The following is a 13,674-nucleotide window of genomic DNA, read 5'->3' on the forward strand; positions in this document are numbered from 1 at the left end:
GTACCCGCCTCGTCCTCAGCAGCAGCCGCAGGCAGGTCAGGGTCAGAGGCTTCCAGCACCTCCAGCTCCACCAGCTCAGAGGCAGGGAGCGCCCACTCCTCCTCCTGGGCAGCAGGCCGCTGCATTTCCTCGAGTGTGCTTTCACTGCGGCGAGCCGGGGCACTACGCCAACGTCTGCCCTTGGAAGGCACAGGCAGGACAGCAGGGGCGTGCAGCACCGCCCAAGGCCCCAGCTCAGGGCAGGGTGAACCACATGACGGCCGAGTCAGCGGCCGATGCTCCTAACGTGGTTATTGGTACGTTCATGGTCAACACCCATCCTGCTATAGTGCTTTTTGATACTGGTGCTACACATTCTTTCATCATCCAGTCTTTTGTTGAGCATCATGGTATTCCTACTAGTACATTAAAGAGGTGCATGTTAGTATCTTCACCGGGAGGGCAGTTGAGGTCTCATGTCTTCTGTCCCAGAGTCAGTGTGGCCGTAAGGGGGGTAGATTTCAGTGCGAATCTGATGGTGCTAGACTCCAAGGGCATTGATGTGATCCTCGGGATGGAGACTCTTGCTAAGTGGGGAGTCCGGATAGATTGTGCTTAGAGGACTGGTCTTCTGTCAGCACCGGATGGTCAGGAGGTCACTGTTGGAGCTACAGAGCCTTCTGGATTTCTTCATCAGATGGAGGCTAGACCCACGAATGGTATTCGCGTAGTGTCTGAATTCCCGGATGTCTTTCCGGATGATTTGCCAGGTATGCCGCCTGATCGCGACATTGAGTTTTCCATTGATCTCTTGCCTGGCACAGCTCCTATTGCTAAGCGGCCCTATCGTATGGCTCCCGTCGAGCATGAGGAAGTTAAGAAGACCATCGACGAGTTGCTAGCCAAGGGCTATATCCGTCGCAGTTTCTCTCCTTGGGCTTTTCCTGTCTTGCTCGTAGAGAAGAAGGATGGTGCGAAGAGAATGTGCGTCGATTATCGGGATCTGAATGCAGTCACCATCAAGAACAAGCATCCATTGCCTCGTATTGAGGACCTCTTTGATCAGCTTCAGGGTGCTTGTGTATTCTCGAAGATTGATCTGTGTTCCGGGTATCATCAGCTGAAGATTCGTTCCGAGGATATCCCGAAGACGGCATTCACCTGCAAGTATGGGCTTTACGAGTATACGGTCATGTCCTTTGGCTTGACCAATGCTCCGGCTTTCTTCATGCATCTGATGAACAAGGTTTTCATGGATTATCTGGACACCTTCGTGGTGATATTCATTGATGATATTCTGATATATTCCAAGTCAGAAGCAGAGCACGAGAAGCATCTGAGGCTTGTGTTGCAGAGGCTCAGGGAGCACAAGCTGTATGCCAAGCTCAGCAAGTGCGAATTCTGGATTAACGAGGTTCCTTTCCTCGGTCATGTCATCTCCAAGGGAGGTATTGCTGTGGACCCCGGGAAGGTGAAGGATGTGCTTGACTGGGTTGTACCGCAGACAGTGAAGGAAGTTCGCTCTTTTCTGGGTTTAGCAGGTTATTATCGGAGGTTCATTGAGAATTTCTCCAATATTGCGAAGCCTTTGACTTCCTTGCTAGAGAAGGGTGTGGATTTCTCGTGGATTGATGAGCGTCAGAGTGCCTTCAAGGAGCTGAAGAAGAGGTTGACTACGGCGCCAGTCCTTACTCTGCCAGACCAGAGCAAGAGGTTCACAGTGTATTGTGATGCTTCGAGGGATGGACTTGGTTGCGTCCTGATGCAGGAAGGCAGAGTGATAGCTTATGCCTCGCGGCAGTTGCGTCGGCACGAGCTGAATTATCCCACTCATGATCTGGAGTTAGCCGCAGTTGTGCATGCTCTGAAGATATGGAGGCATTACTTGTTTGGGCAGAGGTGTGATATTTACACCGATCACAAGAGCCTCAAGTACATTTTCACTCAGAGTGAGCTGAATATGCGGCAGAGAAGATGGCTAGAATTAGTCAAGGATTATGACCTGGAGATTCACTATTATCCGGGCAAGGCTAATGTTGTAGCAGATGCTCTGAGTAGAAAGAGCTATATTAACATGGCCATGGCTTTTCAGATGCCTCAGGAGTTATGCGAGGAGTTTGAGCAGTTGAGCCTGGGTTTCCTGCATCACACCTCGGGTACATCATTCGAGGCAGAACCCACTCTAGAGGCAGAGATTAGGAAGCATCAGAGAGAAGATAGGAAGCTGCAGGAGATTCGTGAGTTGATCAAGATTGGCAAAGCACCTCATTTCAGAGAGGATGATCAGGGTACCTTGTGGTACAAGGGTCGTATCTGTGTGCCGGATGTTGCGGATCTCAGGAAGCTGATCTTGAGTGAAGCTCATGATACCGCGTATTCTATCCATCCAGGCAGTACGAAGATGTATTACGACCTGAAGGAACGATTCTGGTGGTATGGAATGAAGCGTTCCATTGCGAAGTACGTGGCTATCTATGACACTTGTCAGCGTGTCAAGGCAGAGCATCAGAGGCCAGCAGGGTTATTGCAGCCATTGAGGATTCCAGAGTGGAAATGGGAGGAGATCACCATGGACTTCATTGTTGGCTTGCCTCGTACTCAGAAAGGGTACAACTCCATATGGGTAGTAGTGGATCGGTTGACGAAGGTTGCTCACTTCATTCCGGTGAACACTACTTACTCCGGTGCTAGGTTAGCTGAGTTGTACATCTCCAGGATCGTCTGTCTGCATGGTGTTCCGAAGAAGATCATATCTGATCGAGGATCTCAGTTCACTTCACGGTTCTGGGAGCAGTTGCATGATTCGTTGGATACGAAGCTGCGCTTCAGTACCGCATATCATCCTCAGACAGATGGGCAGACAGAACGGACCAACCAAGTGTTGGAGGATATGCTTCGAGCCTGTGCTATTTAGTATGGTACCAGCTGGGATAAATGCCTGCCGTATGCAGAGTTTTCATATAACAACAGCTATCAGGCCAGTCTGAAGAAATCTCCTTTCGAGGCCCTGTATGGTCGGAAGTGCAGGACTCCGCTGTATTGGGATCAGTTTGGCGAGAGGCAGGTATTTGGTCCAGATATTGTTGAAGAGGCAGAACAGTTGGTACAGCAGGTGCGAGAGAATCTGAGGGTCGCTCAGACTCGTCAAAAGAGCTATGCGGATGTTCGTCGCCGAGATTTGACCTTCGCAGTGGGTGATCATGTATATTTGAAGGTCTCGCCGATGAGAGGAATCCGCAGGTTTAATGTGAGAGGGAAGCTAGCCCCTCGATACATCGGTCCGTTCAAGGTGTTGGAACGGAAAGGTGAGGTGGCGTATCGTTTGGAGTTACCTCCCAGTCTCTCAGGAGTACACGATGTGTTTCATGTGTCTCAGCTGAAGAAGTTCTTGAGGGTGCCAGAAGAGCAAGCACCGCTAGAAGGGTTATATGTGCAGGAGGATCTGACCTATATCGAGCATCCGGTGAAGATTCTGGAGACGTCTGAGAGAGTCACCAGAAACAAGAAGATCAAGATGTCCCGTGTTCAGTGGAGTCATCACACAGAGGATGAGGCTACTTGGGAGCGAGAAGATGAGCTAAGGAAGACATATCCCGATCTCTTTGCTAGCTAGACTATCCGAATCTCGGGACGAGATTCCTATAAGGGGGGTAGGTTTGTAACACCCTAATGTAAGTTCCACTAATTTTAATGAATTTATTTGGGCTTAAATAAAATTTCCGGAGTTTTCCCTAATTTATCTTGCATTTAAAGCAATTCATAACACAAGAAAATAAAATTTATCATAGGATTAAATTGCTTGTGCATTCATGCTGGTGCATTGTTTTATTTGTGTTGGGTTTGAATTCAAATTTATTGGAATTCAAATGGAATGGTTTGAATGGTTTGAGTGTGGAAAGGAAAAAGAAAAGAAGAAGGAAAGAAAATAGAGCCCAGCAGCCCAACTCTCCACCTCGGGCCTCTCTCTTCTCTTCCTTTCCCCGCGTGGGCCACTCCCGGCCCAGCTCCCTCAGCTCCGCGCAGCCCAACCCGAGCTCCTTCTTCCTCTCTCCTCCTTTTCTCTCGCGCTCAGCAGCCGGCCCACTTTCTCTTTCCCCAGCCCGAGCGCCCGCTCTTCCCTTTCCTCTCGCTGCCAGCCCGGGCCCGCGCGTCGGTGCCTCTTTTCCTCTCTGCTCCTTCTTCAAGCGCCCGACCCCTCCTCTATTTTTCCTTCCCGCCGGCCGGCCGCTCTGCCGCTGCCCGTGGCCCCGCTCTGCCGTGCGCCTCGAGCCCTTGCGCGGCACCCGAGCCCGTGCCCTGGCCAGCACCCAAGCCTCCTTTCCTTCTAGAAGGAAGCCACGCTTGGATTAGATCCACCCGCATCGAGTCCGCGGGCGATGCGGGGGCCGTTGCGCGAACGACCCGCACGCCGAGGCCGTCGCACCCCCTTTTCTTAGCCCGGCTGCTCTCTCGCGTTTCCTTTCAGCCGCCACTGCCCTCCCCAGCTCCTCCGTGCCATTGCACCGCCGTGCCACCGCTCGACCGAGAGGCGCTGCCGTCGACCGAGCTCCGCGACATCGCAATTCTCCCCAGCGCCACCGATCCCCGACCGCTAGCCACCATCCCAGCTTCCAGGGGAGGTAAGGAACGCACCGAGCCCCTCTTCCCTCCCTATTTCCCTCTGCGCATGCCCGTCCCCCTTGCCGCCGTGATCCCGTGCCGCCTCCATCGTGGGAAACCCCAACCCGAGCCCTAAATTGCTTTCCCGAGCGTCTAGGTGTGTTCAGCGCATCGTGCTCTACCTCCAGGACTTGATGTCATTCAGAATGGGGCCCAGATGGCCGAGATCGGTCACCTCCGGCGAAGCGCCGCCGCGGGAGAGGTTGCCGGCGAGCAATCGCCGCCCCCGGGCCCCCCCCCTTTTCCCTGAGCCGTCCGATCTGATGTCCACGGGTGAGATTAGATCACGACCTCCTTTGATGTGAGCTGTAGGATCGAGATCCGAGCACCCAGACTAAAGCGTACCAGTTCGGGCGTGAGGTAGATCTGAACCATCCAATCCCAGATGAGTGATCCAGATTCGAGGCAGCTAAGTATAGATCCGAACCTTTGGATCCAGATCCAGCGGCCGTGGTGCGCGCGTACCCCTTCGCGGGAGGGATCTAATCTGGGCCGTTAGGATTAGATCTGACGATCCAGATTAAAACGTACCGCTTCAGCCCGCTTCTTTTGCTAAAGAGCCCTCGGGTTTCTGGGAATCAACCCGCGCTCCCGTGTAGTTCAAAAGTATTTGCAGTTAAGTCCAGTTTTATTCGTTTAGACCCCTGCGCTTTCAGGTTTTAGTGCCCGCCGTCCTTGCCGTGAGTTTTAGCGTGCTAGCCCCTGAGTCTATGCTTTAATTACGTTTAGGTCCCCAGTTTTCGCACAGAACCCCCCTATAAGTCATGTTTTTCTCGCAGACAGGTCCCTGTATCTTGTTTTAAGCGTAGTTTTCGCGTTTTAGCTCCGTTTTAGGTGTTCTTTATATCCACGCGATCGTTGTAACACGTAGAATAGTTCTAGGCCAGTTTAATGTGCTGTTCTATTGTATTGGTGTACTGTTTCTTATATTTTGCTATTGTTTGCATGTGTGTGCATGTGTGGCCCATGTATTGCTGATATGATCGTGAGTAGACGTCGAGCCACCGGAGCAGTACCAGGAGCAGCCATCTTCCGAGCAGTTCGAGCAGCAGCCGGGAGAGTATGAGGAAGGCAAGTATAACATGAACCTCCTATCACTTTTCAATACAATTTCATATTGCATTTTAATACTGTATGCCTATAAGGACTTTCCTAGCCACTTTATATCCTTTATATATATCCTTTGGGTTGCATTTTGGTTAGTTGTGCTAGGTTGCTGTGCTATAACATATCTTGGTCCTTTTTAATTAATTTGTTAATGATCTTATGCAACTTAATGCTGAAGCCGACCCTCTGTGCTGTGTGCTTGAGTGGTTTGTGCGTCCTTAAAAGATGTTTTTATTAGAAACATGGTTTAGGGGGCCAGCACGGTGCTTAGTGCTTGGTTGGCCACTCTCCATAAGGACCGGTTCATAGAGCGACAACCTGGGACAACCGCGCAACCACAAGACTGGAATGGGACGGTCTTGACTTACTAACTAGGTCGTGTTGGTTCGGGAGTAACTTACCTGCGTGGGCAAGAGGGGTGGTAAGCTTCTATGGTCCCTGCTCCTCCGGCTTGGTCTGTGCTGTGTGTCTTGTACCCCCGGAGGTGGGCCCCATCGTTGCTGATCCAGAATCCTTAGCGGTTACACCTTACCAACGTGATCCTTTGTAACGGTCTCGTAGTGTGCTTGCTAGCCATCCCACCTAAGGAAGTGTGATGAACAACTAGCGTAGCTCACGACTTGTGGGTAAAGTTGTGCAACCTCTCGAGAGTGTAAAACTGATATATCAACTGTGCTCACAGTCATGAGCGGCCCAGATCCTGCTTTTGATTAGTGGGGTTATCAACATTTGATTAGGGAGGTTTCCCCGGGTGGTTTGGTTCGGATGTTTCTCAGTAGTTCTTAATTAATATTGATTAATTTATTTTGCAATTGGGTTTATGGTAATTCATCTACTTGTAGTAATTAGCTTTAATAAAATTTGCCAAGATTAAAAGCTAATGCAGTTGAGTCGGCTAACCCTAGAGCCTCATACTCGTGTTATACTTGTTGAGTACGAGTTTGTACTCAGACTTGCCTCTTCCTCTCTTCTGTCCTCGTTGGGACATCTTCGACTGCTGCTCAGTACCAGGCGATGTGGAGGACTACGTCAGCGGCTTCGACGACTTCTAGGCGTTTGTCTCCCAGTCGACGTCCCTGTGGCGCCCAGCTCTTCATGTATTCATTTTACGCTTCCGCATTCCTTGAACTGATTCTTGATTCAGTTGTAATAAAGATATTCATTTTATAATTTATACGCTTTTATTCGTGACATATGTTGTGATATCTTGATAATCTGTTGTATATATGCGTGACTTGATCCTGGCGCATATATGATTGCTCGATTTATGTTTTTATAAATCGGGTGTGACAAGGTGACTCCGGCAACGGTAGCAGGGAGGATGAGAAGAGAGGGAAGCTCGGCAAGGCCGTGTGGCACCAAATAGAGCCAGCAATCTCGCACGAAATCAGGGCAAGTGCATTAAGGCTCGCCCCCGCCTCCTATGGGAAGTAGGGAGTTGCAGGTGAGTTGCCACCTACCGAATGATTTCAAGAAGAGCGACGAATCCGCCTCCGCCCTCGCGAGGAACCAACACCTGAACCAAGGCAACTGCCTCACGAAGGCGAAGCTGAGGATCTGGACGCTCGAGTTCTCCTTCCTCATGCTTCTCCGCTTGCAGTCAATCCACTAACAGCAAATAATGAGGGACCGGGATCCGGCTCGAACAAGCTGAACCCGGGCTCTAGGAGGCCTGGTTCTACCAAGCATTGTTGGAGGCTTTGCCAGTTTGTCTTCGTGAAACAACCAAAAGCCCAGTGCCGCTATTTATGGCTGCACCGGAGCAAGGCGTCGCCACGGGACTGGATGGGCCAAAACCGAGTAGCCAGCATTAAAAAGGCCCACCTTCTGCGGTTCCTGTTGACGACTGCGGGATCGACGGGACAGCACGAGACAAGATGGGGCAGGCAGACGCAGGCTGTGATGGAATCAAGCGGTAGGAATCATACAAGCCCCAAGGTGGGCGAGGACGGGCGCAGTAGGAAAGCCCGTGCCAAATGACCTGACGACTGCCAAGGCTGCCGCCAGCCACTGTTAGCAGGCGACAGAGACAAGACGTCGCCGCAGAGTACCCTCCGAACATGCTAACTGATCCTTCGTGCGAATCTCTAATTCACTATGAGGCTTGGGGGCTACACCCATTGGGTGCACTCGTGCGCACCCACGTGAGATGGGAGGAGGGAGAGCTCTCATCGGTCACGTCGATCGAGGCACGGAGGCGAACACGTTAGCAAGACCCTCTGTGCAAATCTCTGATTTGCCCAGAGGCTCAGGGGCTACACCCAGTGGGTGCGCTAGCGCGCACCCACATGAGCCTGGCAGGGACGAGACCCTCTCAAGTCATGTCAACCCTGACACAAGACATGGGACACATTTGGACCGGTGCGGGACTTGACGTACGGGTAAAGCAAAGCCCTAGCACGGCTCACCAAGCCGTGCAGGGGTTCGGGGGGCTACTGTTGGGGGCGAATATCACATACGCCCCCCCCCCCGAAAGTGTGTTCCTTAGGAAGCTAATTACATGTTAGCTCTCCCGCAATATGCGGTTTAGCCTAATCAAGGCTGTCACCTTGCCATGGACTGCCCACCAGAAAGAGGTGCATCGACGGCCAATACGAAGCCTAGAAGAAGGGCACGAGCCACCTCACCCGACCACCAGAGGTTAGGCTCCACCTCGCCTGACCTCCAAGGATGTGAGCGCGGCCTCGCCCGACCCCTATGAGAGGAGACCCGCCTCGCCTGACCTCGAGGGCACGGGCTCAGCCTCGCCCGACCGCGAGAGGGAGCTCCGCTTCGCTTGTCCCCGAGGGAACGGATTCGGACATACCCACCACAGGGACGTGGGGCCCTCAGGGTCTCATGGATGACAGGTCATGTCGGGGGTCGAAACTCTAGCGCGGGAGCAGGTAAGGATGTGCCTTGACATGACCTCAGAAGAGGACATGCCATTACCGTGAGCCCTGGTCAACCGCCGCACCAGAGGTTAAGCCATAAAATGCGCCGGGGCCTCACGTCGCCCGTATTGTCGGAGCGCACATCGCCCACCAAGCACGCTGGGGGGGGCCGCATCGTCTGCCCTGTTGAGACACACGTCGTGCCTGGGAGCGGCGTAGGGACACCACATCATCATCTATAGACCAGCAGGGACCACACGCTGGGAGGAGGAAATGCGGGATCCTGGTGACCTCTCTCACTCTCTCTCTCTCTCTCTCATGTATCCAACCCCTACCCCTTGGCACATAAAAAGGAAGGGGTGGACCCTCGCAGGGGGGATTGGGAGAAAAAAGACAACACTCACGCACCCACACAACACTTCGCCGCTACAGATTTGGGAGCTCGATCCCTCTCTCGCCCGTTTGTAACCCCTACTGCAAACCAGTGTAAGAACACGAGTAGGTCGAACTTGACGTAGGGACATTCCGCCCAAACCAGTATAACCCTCTGTGACTTTCTTGCGCACCATCCGGGCCAGACGCGCAAACACAAATTCACTAGTCGGCAGTCCAAAACACCGACAATAAGTGTGATATACAATACCATAGAATATTAATTACATAAATATATTACAACATGTCTGAGAACGTTAATAGATGGAATCTATGGATATAATAATTATTCCATGTCTCCAAACATATCATGCAAAGCATACTCGATGAAGTCACTTTGTGAGTGAATAGTCATATTGTTATTTGGTTCTTGCTGAACCTGTTGAGAACAACTAGCTTCCTTGGCTTTCATTGGAAGATTGAAGTGTGCTTCAACTCTTGGTTCTTTAGCTTGGCGTCCACGTCCATACTTTTGGTATAGATCAACCAAATGCTTCGGGGTTCGACATTGTTTAGCCTTGTGTTTATAACATCCACACTTATGACAAACTATAGTCTTGTCATATGGGGAGTTTTGGTTATTATAATTCCGAGTTGGTGTACAAGATTTTTGCTTGTTGTTACGTTTTTTTCTACACTGTGAGTTCTTTGGATTACTTGAAGTAGGTCCATCAAACTTATTATTATTCTAAACGGTATAATTAACTTCAGGCATTGGAGGTGGAGCAGCACCTATAGACAATTTATGATGATTCTTAAGTAAAAGTTCATCATGTTTTTCAGCCTGAATTAATGTCTGTATGAGTTCAGAATAAACTTGAAAGTTGTGTTGATGAAACTGTTGCTGTAAGAGCCTATCAGCTGGAAGCATAGTTGATAGAGTTTTCTCTATCTTTTCCTCATCTGTAGGTTCTTTATCACAAAATTTCAATTTCTAGCAAATTTTGTGTAGGGCGTGATTGTAGTCATCAACAGATTTAAAATCTTGTAGACGTAGGTGAGCCTATTCATAGTTAGCATGTGGCAAAATTACACTTTTTCATTGTTCTTAGCGCTTTTTAAGAGCTAACCACAACGTGTGTGGATTTTCTTCCATCAGATACTCAGTTTTGAGATCAGAATGGACATTATTTGTTATTAATAATAATGCTGATGCTTTAATAAAATCTGGAATTGCTGGTGCATTTGCCGCCTGTTCATTTAGAACTGGCAATAATCCTCGGGATGACAAGCTAAGTTTCATATCTGATGCCCATGTTGTATAGTTGTTGTCGGTGTTTTACCGCCGCGCCCACCAAGAGATACCCCTGAGGTGGTCAGCTTGTAGGTAGGGTGTTGCTGAGATCAGAAACTCGAAGGTGCAAGGAACACAAAGTTTAGACAGGTTCGGGCCACCGAGAGAATAATACTCTATGTCATGTGTGTTGTTTGTATTGCCTTAGATGTTGATGGTGTGTCTCCTATTTCGAGGGGGTCCCTGTCTGCCCTTATATAGTCTGGGGGACAGGGTTACATGGAAGTCCTAGTCGGATACGAGCCCAGTAGTTCTACCCGAGTACTTTTCGGGTAGTTTCCTTCTGTTCCGACTAGTTCTACTACTGTATGAGTAGTTCTACTACGCTATGAGTAGTTACAACTGGTGTAAGGCGTGGGCCTTATCCCACCCCTTATCCTGTAAGATGTAGGCCATGTGCACAGTCCCGTAGGCCCAAGTCTGACAAGCCCCGAGCTCTTCGTAGTCGAGTACTGCAGGCTTTCGAGAACTTCTGAAGGCATCTTCGAGATCTCCCAGACTCCATCATGAAGATGTCTTCCGAGTACTTCCTTGGCTGCATCGAGGCTGTGAGGTGCTCATGCCCCGAGTAGTTGTCAAGTCTTCTTTTATATAGGGTGCGATTGAACTCGCACTTTATATGGAGTAGCCCTCGAGCCTTACGTTGACTTGTAGAATTAGGCCAAGGGTCAATTTAGTCTTGAATCTTCTGTCCTTATCTTCCAAAAGATTTAAAAAATAAGTCGATGATGACACGTGTCCCTGCAGCCCCCGAGCCTTGAATCCAAATCCTCAAGGTTTTGAATAAAGGATCCAAAGAGTCGTGGCATGCAATATATGAGGGTAAAGATTTGATGGTTAATAAGATGGGTAAATTGGTTCAGAAATTTGAAAACCACTTTTTCGAGACGAATTCCCTGAAAAAATGGTTAAACAAATAACTTCTCCAAAAAGTGCCCTAAATTATCGCTCAAATAAAACCTTGTTCACTGAGAGCCGTGTCGTATCAGCCCCCGAGCCTAGGAGCTAGATGAGTCGCACAAGATACACCTAATAGTCGGTGGCGCCAGCCCCGAGCCTAGGCATTGGCCAAGTTGCCGCTGGATCCTGAACTGTCGATGAAGCCAACTATTTGGAGTCGATTCCGACTAGTTTTGTAGGCGAGATGAGTAGTTGAAGTGGCTGCTGATGCGTAAAACTAATGGGGAACAAGTAAATGCAGTGTCATGGGAGCGAAACCCCTTTAGTAACATGGAGTACTAGTCGAGAACTAGTAATCTAAGCGTACCTGGAAGCATTGGAGCGAAGCTCCTTCACTAACATAGAGTACTAGACGAGAACTAGTAATCTGAGCGTTACTAGAAGCATGGGAGCGAGGCCCGTTCAGTAAACTTGCACGTAATACCAGTCGTAAACCAGTAAATGGAGTAGTATTGGAAGTATGGGAGCAAAGCCTCTTCGGTAACATAGAGTACTAGTCGAGAACTAGTAATCTGAGTGTTACTGGAAGTATGGAAGCGAGGTTCCTTCAGTAAACTTGCACATAGTACCAGTCTGGAACCAGTAAACGGAGTAGTACTGAAAGTATGGGAACGAGACTCCTTCAGTAATATAGAATACTAGTCGGAAACTAGTAATCTGAGCGTTACTGGAAGCACCAGAGCGAGACCCCTTCCATAGACTTGCACGTAGTACCAGTCGTGAACTAGTAAATGGTGTGGTACTGGAAGTATGGGAGCGAGGCCCATGCAGTAAACTACATATAGTAATAATCGTAAACTAGTAAACGGAGTGTTACTGGGAGTATGGGAGCGAGGCCCCTTCTGTAAACTTGCATGTAATACCAGTCGTGAACCGGTAAACAGAGTATTGCTGGAAGTATAGGAGCGAGGCCCCTTCAGTAAACTTGCACATAGTACCAGTCGTGAACGAGTAGAACAGAGTAGTACTGGAAGTATGAGAGCAAGGCCCCTTCAGTAAACTTGCATATAGTATTAGTCGTGAACCAGTAGAATGGAGTAGTACTGGAAGTATGGGAGTGAAGCCCCTTCAATAACATAGAATGCTAGTCGAAAATTAGTAGTCTGAGCATTACTGGAAGTATGGGAGCGAGGCCCCTTCGGTAACATAGAATACTAGTCAGAAACTATTAGTTTGGGCATTACTGGAAGTATGGGGACGAGGCCCCTTCAGTAACATAGAATACTAGTCGGAAACTAATAGTCTGGCCGTTACTGGAAGTATGAAGTATGGGAGCGAGGTCCCTTCAGTAACATACAATACTAGTCGGAAACTAGAAATCTGGGTGTTACTGGAAGTATGGTAGCGAGACCCCTTCAATAACATAGAATACTAGTCGAAAACTAGTAATCTAAGTGTTACTTGAAGTATGGGAGCGAGACCACTTCAGTAAATTTGCACGTAGTACCAGTCGTAAACCAGTAAATGGAGTAGTACTGATAATATGGGAGCGAAGCCCCTTCAGTAACATAGAGTACTAGTCGAGAACTAGTACTCTGAGCATTACTAGAAGTATGGGAGTAAGGCCACTTCAGTAAACTTGCACGTAGTACCAGTTGTGAACTGGTAAACGGAGTGTTAGTGGAAGCATGTGAAGGTGACTGGAAGTCAATTAGCAAGGAAGAAATAAATCTTGCTAGTAGCTTCAGTCGATCCCTTGGGCGGACCATGAGAATTCACATGTTGCCATGCGAAAACGTCACAGTTTGCCCAAAGGAATTGATGACGAGGTCCTTCACGTGAGGTAATCAGTTCCTTGGGCGGACCAAGACAAGTCGAATGTTGCCATGCAAAGATGTCTCGGTTAGCCCAAAGGAAGTGATGACGAGGTCCTTCACGTGGGGTGATCATTTCCTTGGGCGGGCGAAGACAAGTCGTATGTTGCCATGCGAAGATGTCTCGGTTTGCCCAAAGGAAGTGACGACAAGGTCTTTCACTTGATCTTGATCAGTTCCTTGGGCAGGCCAAGACAAGTCGTATGTTGCCATGCGAAGATATCTTGGTTGGCTCGAAGGAAGTGACGACGAGGTCCTTCACACAATCTTGATCAGTTCCTTGGGCGGGCCAAGACAAGTCGTATGTTGCCATGTGAAGACATCTCGATTGGCCCGAAGGAAGTGACAACGCAATCCTTCACATGCGTTGTTACGAAAGTGGTCGTTGTGCGAAGATGACTCGGCTAGCCCGAAGAAATTCCTTGGACAGGCCAAGACAGTTCGTACAACACTGAAATATGGATGGACAGACAAGCCCTGTTTTGGGTAAATTCATTGATTCCCTGAGCGAGTGGTTGAATGAATTCTTTGAGAAAAAACCTTGTTTTGAGATAAA

The sequence above is a fragment of the Panicum hallii genome, chromosome 1 (genome assembly GCF_002211085.1).
Source record: "Panicum hallii strain FIL2 chromosome 1, PHallii_v3.1, whole genome shotgun sequence".
NCBI classification, from domain to species: domain Eukaryota; kingdom Viridiplantae; phylum Streptophyta; class Magnoliopsida; order Poales; family Poaceae; genus Panicum; species Panicum hallii.